This window comes from Rattus norvegicus, chromosome 3 (assembly GCF_036323735.1).
Source record: "Rattus norvegicus strain BN/NHsdMcwi chromosome 3, GRCr8, whole genome shotgun sequence".
Taxonomy (NCBI): domain Eukaryota; kingdom Metazoa; phylum Chordata; class Mammalia; order Rodentia; family Muridae; genus Rattus; species Rattus norvegicus.
In genome coordinates this window covers 17233922-17248698 of record NC_086021.1, presented here as the reverse complement: position 1 = coordinate 17248698, position 14777 = coordinate 17233922, and positions in this window count along the sequence as shown.

Below are 14777 nucleotides of genomic sequence, written 5' to 3'. Positions count from 1 at the left end.
GCAAATCTTCCTGATTAAAATAACCTGATTAAGAAAATCCCTCACAAGAGTGCCCAGATGCATGCATTTTAATTGAATTCAGAGCCACTCAAGTCAGCAACCAAGATTAGTGATCATGTCTGCCAACTCTCTCATACAATTTATTTTTCTTGTTTGCTTTATATTTTGGGCCCGAGATTAACCAAGCCGTGCCACTCATATTGTTTAGCCTTGAAGCATTCATCTGCATTCTGTTCTCACCAGAAATCAAGAAGCACATTGTATGTTCACCCCTCTCCTGGCTGATCCCTGCCTCACCCAGGAACCAGCCAGCTTGCTGTCACTTCAGTCTCAGAGACTGGATGGCTGATAATGAGGCTTCAAGTCCAAGATCAGAGCCCTGGCAAATTGACTGAAGCCTGCAACCTGGCTTGTAGATGGTGCGTTCTGCCTATATCTTCCTGGGCTGAGAAGGTCCAGCAAGCTCTCTAGGGGTTCTCTTTAAACATAAGTGCACCAATAACACAGAGGAGGAGTCCATCTTTATGACTGAGTTCACACCCTCCAAAGTGCTGCTTCCCAATGATGTCATCTTTGTTGACATCTTCCTAGGGGTGGGGTAGGGGAGACATTTAGATCACAGCAACCTCTACCGATGGAGATGGCTATCCTCCAGCTTGCACCGGCATCATCAGGCTTCTGTGTGGAGGCAGCACAGGCAATGTAAATCCCAAGAATGTCCCTGTTATGTCACCTTGGCCCTAATGTCCCCTGTACCATGACCCTCACCCTGCAACATCTGCCCTTGTGTGCACCAGAGCTCAGCTTCCCTGATGTCAGGCACCTGGGATCTACCTCTATCTCCTTTTAAACCCATTTGTTAGCTAAAGGATATGAGTCGGCAGGTAAACTGCTTGCTGTACATGCATGGAGACCTGAGCTTGGATCCCCAGACCCAACTTACAAGTCTAAGGTGGTAGCATGCACTCTGACCCCAGAATCAGGGAGACAGAGACCTGGGGACCTCTGAACTTCACTGGCCACCCCATAGTCAATGTTTTACTTAGGGTTATGCTGATATGAACGGACACCATAACCAAGGTAACTCTTATAAAGACAACATTTGGGGTTGGGGATTTAGCTCAGTGGTAGAGCGGTTGCCTAGGAAGCGCAAGGCCCTGGGTTCGGTCCCCAGCTCCGGAAAAAAAAATAAAGACAACATTTAATTGGAGTTGGCTTACAGGGTCAGAGGTTCAGTCCATTACCATCAAGGTGGGAACATGGCAGCATCCAGGCAGGCATAATGCAGGAGGAGCTGAGTGTTCTACAACTTCATCTGAACGCTGCTAGGAGAATACTGGCTTTCAGGTAGCTAGGATGAGGGTCTTAAAGCCCACACCCACAGTAACACACTCCAACAAGCCCATCCACTCCAACAGGGCCATACCCTCTAATGCTGCCAGACCTGGGCTGAACATACACGCACACACACACACACACACACACACACACACACACACACTCACACACACACACGCAGGCACACAGGCACGCACGCACCCAAACCATCACAGCCATCAGTTCCCAGATCCCAGCGAGAAAAGCCTACCTCAAAAACCAAGACAGGCACTGGCAAGATAGCTCAGCATGCAAGGGCAGTTGCCACCAAGCCTGAGGATCTGAGTTCAATCCCCAAGACTCATCAGGTGGAAGATGGGACTGAATCCTACAACATGACTCTTTGCTCTACATATGTGTTGTAGCATGTATGTGTCTCCCTCGAATAGGTAAAACTATTTCAAAGAGGAATGACACCCAAAATTGTCCTCTGACCTCTATATGCATGCACCTACACAAGTCACGAGTGTACACACACACACACACACACACACACACACACACACACCACTTGTCTTGGAGACCAGTCTCATGTAGATGGTTTTCAAGATAATACTGGTCTTAGTGCAATTCCTGTTCTATTGTCCAAAGGGAGACACATCTCTAACAGGGCCGGATATGCACAAGGTTTCCCATATAACGAAATAGGAAATGGGAACGTTATGTTTCCCAATTTCAGGATGAAAATCAATTCCTTTTCTCTGTGACCTTGCACGTTCCTGCTTATCTTCAGAAGTGATAGCCAGACATTGCTGTCAACTGGTCAATTGGAAGTGCCAGTATGACATTGGGGTGGGACAGGGATGAGAGACAATCTGGTCCTGGTCTACACACAAACCCACAGCTGTAGGGAGCCGTTCCCCACTTCATTTGGCATAGTAGGGACAGCATCAGAGGGAAAAGGGATTATGCCTCGTAAATAAGAAACAAGCTTATGAAGTTTCATAGGAAATAAGCTGACACAAGCTAGGGTTTCTGTTGATTCTTGTCTTGAGTGAGTGAAGACACAGTTTTCAGCTTTTCCTAGTAGGCTCTGGGTTTCCTTTTAACATTCTCATCTCAATGCTCCGAATTCCCACTCTTTGTGTGTAATGCCCTTATGGTGCTTGTATCACTCTGGTCAGTCCATTAGACCTAATAGTTACTTAATGTTTCCTTTTCAAACACACTGCTTGTGGTGAGGGAGACAGCTTAGGGTGGAGCCTGAGGAACTGGACACAAGGTAAAAAATATAAGCATGGGTATATTTCTTGTACCAAGAGTTGGAGAATTCCTGGGATTTATTGCCAGCCCTTCTGGCCTATACTGGTGAGATTCAGGCCACAGAGAGACACTGGGTCAAAAACAAGGTAAATTGGTCCTCTGGCCTGCATGTCACACACATGAACACATACACGCATAGCATATATGCATATATGCATACACACAAATGGAAAAATTTGTTATTAAACATCCATTCATGTAACGAATTTTCCTCAGAAAACCCCCAGAGCACTTTCTTTAAAGAGGAGATAGTTGCAAAAACAGATGCCAGGAAAAGAATTTGTAATGGAAACGAGTCTGACACCGCTTCATTATATGAGGATACATGTACTTAGATTTTTTTCAAACCTACTTTAATAAGGGTTCTCAAATGCTTAGAGCCCCCTTCTAGTCCACTGTCCAAAGGTAGGGGAGAAAAGATGATAAATAGGGCAAGTGGATGTGGACCTGTTTAGAAGTAGTTCTTTGGGGCTAATCCCATCTGAGCTGTCAGGACACCTGCAGTCCAATCGGTAGTGTCAGGATACCAATAGTCCAGTTGAAAAAAAATGTCACCAAACACAAATCATCACTGGTAGCACAATCTAGCAGAAACATTCAGGCCTCCATCAAACTTGCACTAGTCAGCAGGAGTGACCAGAACCAGCTGGAACACCAGGAGCTCTTTCCACACCTCAATAAAGTGAAGGTCAGTGAGAATCGAGACCAAGGAGGGATTGCAGGGCAAACAATGCAAGCACCTCATCAGTGTCTACTGAGTCATTCTCGTAATCTCTCCCAATATCACATGACTTGCCTTATCGAAAACCCACATGAGTCTGCATCACAGGACAACCAGAAATTTCCACTTCAGACACCAGAGTGTGAGGAACGAGAGAGAGACTGAGACATATGGACAAACAAGGATATCCCCTTGAATTGTACCTTGTCCCCAAATGACTGGGAAGGGAAGATACCTCTTTGCCGAGCTGCTAAATTCCATTTAAATCACAGTGGCCTCCAACAGGCCTGTTTCCTAAAATTGTCTCTGTTGTTACCTGATACACACGCCTTATACTTTGTGGCTGATGATGGACCTTCATTCAATAGCTCTAGCCGTCCTTTTGCTACTTTGTAGGTTCTCCTTTCTTTCACATTCAACCCCCTAACACTAGACAGGAGAGAAAAGAAGAGAGAGGGAAAGGGGTTCTATCACCATTAGATGACCTCCTGTTGATTAGGGGCATCAAGTTCCTTAGGGGGCAAGTTTGATCTTCATTGTCAGGATTTTAATTTCTTCTTGGGCGAGACTATTTAACAAACTGCAACCAAAAGCAGCCCATCTCTGGGGCTCCAGTATTTATACATTCTCTGAAAAGTCTCCATCATTCCACATGTTACACACTTGCAAAATCTATGTGCTGCTGGCAAAATCACGCCCCTGCTAGTGCAGGAGGCAAATCATAGTCATCCACTGTTGGCAATCAGAAGCAACCCCATGCCCCACAGCCTGAGTTAAAACAAAACATACTCATAATATTTCTATGTTTTTAAATACACCAAAATTCTCACTGCAAATAGCCATTTTCATTTGGATATTAGTATAACTGACTTTCTATCATTTAATCCACAGAGGGCATCGTGATTAGTTTGAATCAGTCACGCTAGCTTTGTTCTGTGCATGTCACTGGTGTTGGGGTGCATCAGAAGACTCACTGAGACACACCAAAAATCTTCTGAGGAAAGATTTTTTTCTGCCTGTCAAAACTAGGAGCTATCCAGAACAGTTTCGTATCTCTTCCTCTTCCTCCCATCCAGTGTTGGAGTTCTGCTGTGGAGGAGTGTGCTGTGTTCTCTGCGGATGCAGCCGCCATCTTGTGACTACATTATAGCCAATCACTGAGGGCAGTAAGATGAGAAAGATGGATGAGCCAAGAGTCCTGTGGGATGGCTGGGCTGGTGCACTGATGCTGTGTGTGCTTTGGTATTTCTTCCCAAGTAAATCACACCCTTGGGATTAAGGGATAGTGATTGGTTTCATATTACTGTGACCAAACACATTCCCAGCAGATATATTTATTGTGTTTGCCCTTCTAAGGCCAGAATTACTGCCAACCTCATTTGAACTCATCTTCTGTCATATCAGAGCCCCACTTTGCAAGCCCCTCCCCCGGCCTTCTTTAGCAATTAGCAATCACACACTCAAATAAGGGCCAAAGTCCCAGGAGGTGGATGTGATACAACAATTAAAACACACACACCAGGAAGTACAATGGAATATTATTTAAAATGTTTCTCCCCAAAGAAGAGTGAAGTGAATATAATTTTAAAGTTACATTCTTTTATCTCCCCCTCTCCCCATTAAATGTTTGATAATTTTCTGGTAAATATCTGACCTTTCTCAGGACCACACAACACAGATGATATCCACCCCTGCCTTCTTCATGATTACTGTGGGTGTTAAGTTATACTTCATGGACTAAAGGTATTTTGTTTTTTTTTTTTTGTGAAGCATAAGGCAGATAAGGTTTCTTCCAGAAACTTCACATTTTACAAATGCAAAATGCCGCCCTATTGAGAAACAATACAAAATCCTTCATAGCTCAATGTCGCTTCCTGTCTTATGATTAGATATTTAACCCACAAGGCATTGTGATGGAAGGAATGTACGCCTTAAAGAGAGACTGTGGTCTGACAGAGGAATGGCTTTCAAAGGTTCTGAGGTGGGGTTCTTGGGCTATGGAGCTGGCTTAGCAAGTAAAGTGTTTGCCATGAAAGTATGAGGGTCTGAGTTCGGTCCCCAGAACCCACATTAAAAAATAAAAGTCAGACATGGTGGCCTGGAATCCTGGTACCAGAGAGGTGGACAGATGCATCCCCGATGTTCTCTGGTCCACCAGCCCTACTGGTATGTTTGGGGTGTAAGTGTGAGACATTTTTGCAAGAAAACAAAGCAAGGCAGGGTGGAACTCTCTCATTTACTACTCCTTGCTCTGATGAAATACTGAGTGAACTATCTCACGGAGGAAAGGGTTCACCTCAGCTTGATCAGTGCCCATCATGGCAGAAACTCAGGGCAGGAACTCAAGAGAACTTCCTTTAAACCACTTCTTTTCCATGGTGAAGATCATTGCTTCATACCATCTTATTGTTAGACATAACACAGGCAAAGACATTGGACTTTTTTGTCACATGACTTCACACAGGAGACAAAGATATTCAACATTCCAGCTGAAGAGGTTGGTCCCTACTTCCTTCAGGGGCACCCCCTCCCTTTCTCGGATAGTTTGAATGTGAAATACTCCTCAGAGACTGTAAACACAGAAACACAGCTCTCACCTTAAGGGACTAAGGATGGTTTATTCTGGAGCCATGTAGAGTGATCATGGTCCAGGAACACAAATTTAGGTCACCCCTTATTCCAGTGTGTACACAGTTTCACGAAGTTTCATACTTTTACAAAACAAAGAAAGTTATAATGCAAGGCAAATGCAAAATACGTTGTTGGGCACACAAGCAAGACAGCTAAAGCAAATTGGGCGATCTTTCCTATGGCCCGACCATGCTATCTGATGACATTCTTAGCTTTTGGATTGGTGGTAGATAGGGGTTTACAAAGTTAATAGATTACAAAAAGTTTTTTTTTAAATATTTGACATAGATTAGTTTTGACAAAGAGGTAGGCAAAGAATTCTGGGGGTAAAACTATCAGGTAACTAGTCTCTGGATCAGTGACATCCCAACATCTCCTCACCACTGCAGTTGTAACCAGCCAGTCAGCTTTCGCAGACAACTTCGCGGACCTCAGTTGCTGGCACCATTTTGTGAATGGATTGAGGAACATCTTGGACACAGAGACAAGCTGGCAGCCATAGAGCCACAGAGGCAGACTGCGAGGTGCATGGCCTGCCCGTCTCTGACTCCAGCCTGCTTCTCTATATTGTGGGAGCTCAGTGGACAGTGGCAGCTTCCTTTTTCTTCTGTCAGGTACTTTGTTACGACAGTAAGGGAACTGATTAGCGCAATTAATAACAGTTCAACTAACTAGAAGCAGTCTTGAGAGCCAAGGGTACAGTTCTGGCTTGGCGCTGGGTGAAGAGTTGGTGAAGATGCTGTTGTGTCCTTTCAGAATGAGAGTTGACATCTTTACATGCAAATGTCTATGTGTGTCATTGATTGGCAGGCAGGGCCTTACCCATTGTAGCCGAGTAAGCTGATCCTATATGGACTGGAGTTGGCTCCCCCTCCATTGCTGTTGACTTCTGAGCCCATGAGGAGAATGGGAAGCAGAGGACGTCACTGTGTGACAAAAGAGGCAGTGATGGACTATGTTTCCATAAGCCAAAGGATGGTTGCATCCTGCAGAAACAAGGGGAGGGGCAGGGAGCTCTCTCTCTCTCTCTCTCTCTCTCTCTCTCTCTCTCTATGTGTGTGTGTGTGTGTGTGTGTGTGTGTGTGTGTGCACTTGCATGCGCTCTCACAGCCCTACTGACACTCAGGCTCTAGACACTCACCTTCCAGAATGCTGAGAGAAGGAGCATCTGTTGTGATATCCCCCATGTAAGGGCATGTGTTGTAGCCACCTTTGGGCACTCACACTGAATCCCTTGCTGCTCTCAACTTGCCCCAAGCCCAATGGAATAAAAAAATAAAGCTTTTAAAGGAAGAAACTTTATTTTAAATTTTTACTGGAACCAGAAACTTTTTTTGTTCTTTCTTTCAGAGCTGGGGATCGAACCCAGGGCCTTGTGCTTCCTAGACAAGCGTTCTACCACTGAGCTAAATCCCCAACCCCCAACTTTTTCTTTTTTTATCTTTTATAACATTTACACACACACACACAAACACACACACACTCATACACACACACACACACAGAGATAGAGAGAGGGAGAGAGAGAGAGAGGGAGAGAGAGAGAGAGAGAGAGAGAGAGAGAGAGAGAGAGAGAGAGATAAAGGACTAAAATATACTCCTAAGTCAAAGATAAAGCCCAGACACTTGTCAACAGGATGGTGGAGAGTTATGGGTGGAATGACCGTGGAGCCGCCAGAAGGCAGGAACCAGAGACAGTGTCTCTACCAGGGAGGGCGTCTACTGTTTTTCGATGCCTTCATGACCAGGATTGTTGAACTGCAGACTAGCCGTGTGGGTGTCAGCCTGCAAAGTGCACTTTGTATGGAGACTGACGTGGGCTGCCCAGGCTGCCTTGTTTCCCTCTCACGTCTAGGATTCCTAGGAGAGTAGGAAATGTTTCACCAGGTTCAGTGGTATTATACAACCTGCAATCATGGGGCACTTTCTATGCTGTTAGCTGTCTGTGGAGTTTGGCTCCAAAATTCTTCAATAGCCTTGAAAGGGTTTCTGTTTACCTCATTCTAGGCTGATCTGTCTTTGTTTTCCATAAAGGTTCCGTGATATAGACAGCGATCTGCTCCCAGGAGTGAACCAATGTCTTGACCTTCCGAATGGAGTCCTTCGATGAGGTTTGTTAGAATGTCAACCTCCTCCCAACAGATATCTGCGCCTGGAAATGTATCCTTTATGTAGGTTTATTTTTCTGGTGTGTGTGTGTGTGTGTGTGTGTGTGTGTGTGTGTGTGTGTGTATACATGATGGTTTCGCAGAGAAGCCTGTCGAATCTGCCATTTATTTTTTTACTGTATGTGGGCTTTCCTATTGAAAATTGTTCTTAAGTTTCATAAGAGTTTCTGTACAAGCTTCATTTTTAGGGAGAGGATCTTCCAAATGCGTCTTCCTCTGGTCTCAAGAGATGAAAATGAGTCATTAGCATGGAGGGCTGAATGAGAGCTGCTGGTTGGGTCCCAGTGATGCTGTGGGCCCTAACTTTGTAAGCTCGGCCCTGTGGGCCAGCCAGAGCCTCTGTGTTCTTTGAGCCCCTCCTTTGGAGGTGAAGTATGCATTATTTGTACTGTTTGCCTAGCACTGAGCCTCTTTTGAAATTGTTTTCCGTGCTGCCATAGACACAGTGCATTGTGAAGTCCTTCCACATGGAAAATTGCTGGCCACATTGAACGGGGAGAAGGGAGATTCACAGTAAAATACAAATGAAGAAAGCAGGAGTGACAGCTATGTATGCAATACTCCGACAGATAAGGGGGTGCGGAAACATGCAGGTGGCTACAGAACTTGCAAAATTTGGTTGGCACTCATTCCTCCACAAAGCTCACATAATTTAGCACAAAATATTCCAGTCCTTTGATGGCTATCTTTCTGTAAATCCTCATTTGGGCTGTGTGTGTCTTCGTGTATATCTCTGCATGTGTGTGTCTGTGTGTGTGTCTCTGTGTCTGTCTCTCTTTCTGTGTCTGTCTCTGTCTCCCTCTCTCCCCCTTCCCCTCCCCTTCCCCTCCCCTTCCCCTCTCTCTCTCTCTCTCTCTCTCTCTCTCTCTCTCTCTCTCTCTCTCTCTCTCTCTCTCTCTCTCTGGACATTCAGGGATTGTCCTCAGGGACAAGTGGCAATTTTGCTACCAGTCTTTGGCAATTTTCCTGTGATAAACTCTGAAAACGAAGATGGTCTTCCGAGACATTCCCTGTTGCTGGCATTTCCAGTACAAGTCTTTTGAATTATCCTTTCTTGGTTTTACAGATTTCCTTTAGTTCGTTTTACCACACCCCACCTATATGCTTTTCTTAGTTTGCTGTCATATAGTGGGAACCTCCGAAGTTCCAAACTAACTTCTTGCCGCGTTCTTCTGCCTGAGAAAATACATAATCTGGAAGCTTGTGCTAAAACTGGACACTTAAAAGTTACTAGTTATTAGAAATTGTGTTTAAATTTAAAAACCATTTCCTTATTTGTGTGGGCTCACCCGACACGTGTAGGCAGTGCTTACTGATTGATCATGGCGCACTACACTTCCGACCTCACACAGACCCTGACGAGGATTACTTCCGGTGCTGTGTGACTTATTTCTTCTCCTTCCAATTAAGGTGCAGACTTGAGCCATTTCCGGTGTCAGCACTGAAATGACGTAGTTCAGGTTTCTCACAGGCTTCCGGCATCTAGGTTGAGTCCTTGACATGGGACATCCGGGACACGGCACAGCGTTCCGTCGGGATGAGCAAGAGGGATCTCTGGTTTGGATTGTTTTCTCTGCCCAGAGCACATGGATTAAATTCGCAGATGCCATGAGTCTATAGTGGCTTCTGTGAACTCTCTGTGTTATTATCTTTTCAAATCCTCTTAGTTCTTGGCCAAGTCGCTGACAGCTGCCTCGCTCTGTTAACTGGCTGCCGTCGTTCTATTACAGCGATTTGATCGATGTGTCGCCTTCATTTGTTAGCTCTCCCAGCTCCATTTTCTGAGAAAGGCTACTTCCCTCTGTGCGCATGGCCTCAGGTGTTGGACGCTATCTCTTAGGAGTTCTCAGGCCCTTCCTCTGAGGCCCTGTATCCCTGCAGACAAGGAGCTAAAGTTTTTGAAACAAAATTCAGTAACTCCACGGTGGCTTTTTCATGACTTTTGAGAAATCCAAGGACATGTCTTTCCATTGACTGCTGTTCACACACATTAAACTCTCTTTTTTTTTTTTTTTTTTTTGGTTCTTTTTTTCGGAGCTGGGCACCGAACCCAGGACCTTGCGCTTCCTAGACAAGCGCTCTAACCACTGAGCTAAATCTCCAGCCCCACATGTTAAACTCTTAAGTCGAGAAATCCAACCTGCGTTTTCATCCTAATATCAACAAACACATGAGTTACCAGTAGATTTATTGAAAGAATCAAGTATGAGTTTGGACACTCCTTTGTCTCTTTCTCTCTCTCTGGAACACAATTTTTCCACTTTGAAAGCTAAAATTTCTAATTTTATTCAAGTCCATTAAAATCCACATTGTTCTTAATTTTTTGATGGGAATGACTTTAGTTAACTACAGACTGACGTGCTCCACCCTTCTCTTTCCATGACTAAAAGGAAGGCTCTTTTAAAAAATAGTCTGCCTAATGAAAACCTAGTTCTTTCTCTTGTCAAATACTATTTCTTGACTTCAGGAATTTTTTTTGTTAATACCAATAAGGCACCAACTGTTCTCTAGATGTCACCCCTCGCCCCATATTGCTTTATTCTTTTGTAAACATGGGGTGAGCCCCCTCTATGCTCATTATCAAATGCTTCTGATTTGATTTGTGGACAAAAGCAACCTACCGTCTGTCTTTTTCTAGTGGTGTTCCTTTTCAGGGAAAGAGAAATACCAAAGCCTGCCTGAGAATTAGGATTTTTCAAAAGTCTCATCTCATTGTGGATTCCAGTTTCCAAAGCTGACATTCATTAAGGGGAACGGATATGAACTTCCCATCACGGTTTGGATGTGTATTATTATTTCCTGTTATATTTATTTTCCTTTGTGACTTGAGATGTAAGCTCCCCACAGACAAAAAGAGCTATCGAACCAAGTTCCCATCTTCCCCTCTCTGTAAGCTGAGATTTCTAAGGCTGAAGAGGAGAATAAATCAATATGAAGTGAGTCTGCAGATGTTGTCCACGTACTTCCTAGAACAAGAAACAGAGAGAGACATGTTCCATGAACACATGTATCAGATGGACTAACGAACCTGCAGGGGCCCTGGCTAGCTCGAAAATCCCTATAAATGGTGTGTGTGTGTGTGTGTGTGTGTGTGTGTGTGTGTGTAAACCTAGTTGTATATGTATATATATGTATGTATGTATATCTTAGGGTTTTACTGCTATGAAAAGAAACCATGACCAATGCAAGTCTTACAAGGACATTTAGTTGGGGCTGGCTTGTAGGTTCATACGTTCAGTCTATTATCATCAAGGCAGGAGCATGGCAGCATCTAGGCAGGCATGTGCAGGAGGAGCTGAGCGTTCTACATCTTACTCTGAAGGCTGCTAGAAGACTGGCATCCAGGCAGCTAGGGTGAGGGTCTTAAAGCCCACGCCCACAGTAACACACCGACCCCAATAAGGCCACACCCACTCCAACAAGGCCACACCCCCTAGCAGTGCCACTCCTATTTGTCACTATTTATCTTTAAACTTGAAACTTATTCATTAAACTGTTCAATGGACAACAGGTAACTTTAATGAAATAAATACAGAAGTATTAGAAAAATAGACATGAAGATGTGTACCTTAGTTACTGTTCTATTGCTGTGAGGAGACACCATGACCAAACCAATTAGTGACAGGAAACCTTTAATTGCCGTCTTACAGTTTCAGAGGGTGAGTCCGTGGACCATCGTGGTAGACACCATGACAGCAGGCTGGCACGCAGGCCGGCCTGGATGAGTAGATCCTGAGAGCTCACATCCTGCTCCCCAGATGAGAGAGGGAGAGAGAGGGAGAGAGAGAGAGAGAGGAAGAGGGAGAGGGAGAGTGAGGGAGAGAGAGAGAGGGAGAGGGAGAGGGAGGGAGAGAGGGAGAGGGAGGGAGAGGGAGGGAGGGAGGGAGAGGGAGAGGGAGGGAGAGGGAGAGAGAGGGAGAGGGCGAGGGAGGGAGGGAGAGAGAGAAGCCTGGTGGGCTTTTGGAATCTCAAGGCCCCACCTCCCATTGACACATCTCTTTTAACAAAAACACAAATCCCAATCCTTTCTAAACAATCCACAAACTGGAAACCAAACACATTCAAGTATTTGAACCTCTGAGTGTCACACTTATTCAAAATCCTAAAGTATTTTTTTTTCTTTATAAAGAAATCAAGTAATGAGTATCCATCCTATTTGGTAGTATATTTTATCGTTACATTCTTTTCTCAGAGGTTAGGGTTATTTGCATAACAAGTTACAATCAAGCCATCACTCTCCCATAAGCCTAAGGCATCATACCTCCACCCTTTCTACTTGATTGTCCACATAGCGGTTACGGAAACATTTCCCTTCATCCTGATTCATTTCAAAGCCTGTGGAGCTATTGATGTGCAATTACTTGCTATTCATAATGGGATAAAACAGAAGCCAACATGATTGAGTCTATTGTTGCTGGGAGCTGAAGATTTCCCTGCCATTTAATAAAACTTGATGAATATGATTTTAATGCAAACCTAGAAACCCCAACAAAGCTTTTAGTTTATATTTGTTTCAGTATTTCCAGATCAATCTCTGTGAGACACAGGAACCTAGAGGAGGAGAATTGTGTGGAGTCACTGACACACACTCACCAAAGGATTCGTTTGCACAATAAGGAGATATATCCTGTCCTCTGTGAGTTGACCACAGGACTTCCAATGATCTAAAAGTCCTCAGGTTCCTTGGATAAAGCGACCCTGCATTTGCATATAACCTATACAAGCCTCTTGTATACTCTAGTCATATTTATATGTGTGTGTGTGCGTGTGCGTGTGCGTGTGTGTGTGTGTGTGTGTGCATAGAGACATGTAAGTGCAGAGAATGGGGGAGGGTAGAGCGTGTTCTGCTCCTTCACTACCTACTTTATTCCTTGTGACAGGGTCCCCTGCTGAACCTGAGGTGAGGCTCACTGTCAGGAAGTCCCGGTCATCCTCCTGTTCCCATACCAAGCCCTGGTGTTTGCATGTGTGCCCACACACTTGGCTTTACCCCACTGCCTCTCCCCAGACCCTCCTACATTTTAAATAATCTCTGCATTACTTTGGTACTTAATGAAATGAAATCATGGGGGCCTGTTATTTAGAAGATGACAAGAAAAATGGTTTGTATGTGTTCAGTACAGATATGGTATTTTAAAACCAATTTTATTAGTTCCTTGAGAACTTTGTACATTATGTATTGATAGAATTTACTTCTCACGTCTCTTCCTAACTCCTCCCAGATCCATCCCAACCTAACCCCTTCTCTCAACTTCAAGCTCTCTTTCTGCCCTCTGTAATAACCCACTCAAGTCATTTATGCTGCCCATAAATTCATGGGCTTTGGGAAAGCCCCTGGAGCCTGGCCAGCTTATCACCAGCTATATATTTGTAGAAAACTGACTCTCCCTTTCCTGTCAGCTAGGGCTGAGGGATAGTGGTCCTGTCATGTATAGAAGACACTGCTTTGTTCTGGTTCTCACTGACATCTGTATCTTCTATTTCCACTCCTTCTTCTTTGAGGGTTCCTAAGACTCAACTCCTTCCCTTTTTGCCTCTCTCTGTGAGTCTGTGTATATGCATGTGTGTCTATATTATAGATTTCCCATTTTACATTCAACCACACACATGGTGGGGGCATCTTTACAATTGACTGCCGACGGTATCTCACCCCAGACAAAGTGCTGCAATGCAGAGATGGTGTAGCTCAGTCCCAGAAAGAAATAGGGGATGTTGAGAAACCTACCCAGCTGTTTCTAGTGTGCGGTGATGGTTAGACCTCTGACACAACCTTCTGGCCCTACCCTATGGGTTTAAGATACACATTGTCCCAGTACAATGTTCAAAGGTGGGAATATGAAAGGCGATTGGAACCTGTGGGCTCTACTCAATTAGTTCATCTGTTGATGGATGTGTATGAAGGTGGCGGGAAACTAGGATATTGGAAATTAAGGGACTTGGTCATTTGGAACATGTCTTGGAGGGTGTTTTTTTGTCTTTGGTCTCTTCCTGTGTTGATGCTTCTTGGATGACAGTGAGGTTAGCAGTTGAGCTCTACCGTGCCCCTTTCATGGTCATGTGACCATGGACCGAAACCTATGAAACCATGAACCAAAATAAGTTTGTTTACTATGTGAGTTGCTAGGCAATGTGCAAGAGTGATGAATGGGATTAACATGAAAGTGGTCAAAAGTGATGCTGACCACACAATGTCAGCTCCGGATTTGATGTAGGAGGACACATGACTTAACCCTTTAAACTCTTTGTCTGGAGGCTGCACGCTAAGAGAAGACCCAATGTTTCCCAAGTGGTTTTATCCAGACGATTCTGCCAATGTATCTGTCGTCTTAGCAAATCAAGAACCTCCTGCTTCCCGCTCTGGTCCTTCTCCTGACTTCACTTCTGTGTTTTTAATAGACTGTGATATCGTATGAACTAGTGGGAAATGAGTATTAAAAAAGCGATGGAAGCCATAAATTTTGCTGTAAAATCATTAAATTACACACTTAAAATAAATGGATTTTTTAAGAAAGTAAATTATACTTCAATAAGGCTGCAGAAAAGGCTTGGCCAACTGTGATGCTTGTCGTGTGATATGCTATTTGTCATAGTTCCTGTGACTTTGATCTTAATAGTAG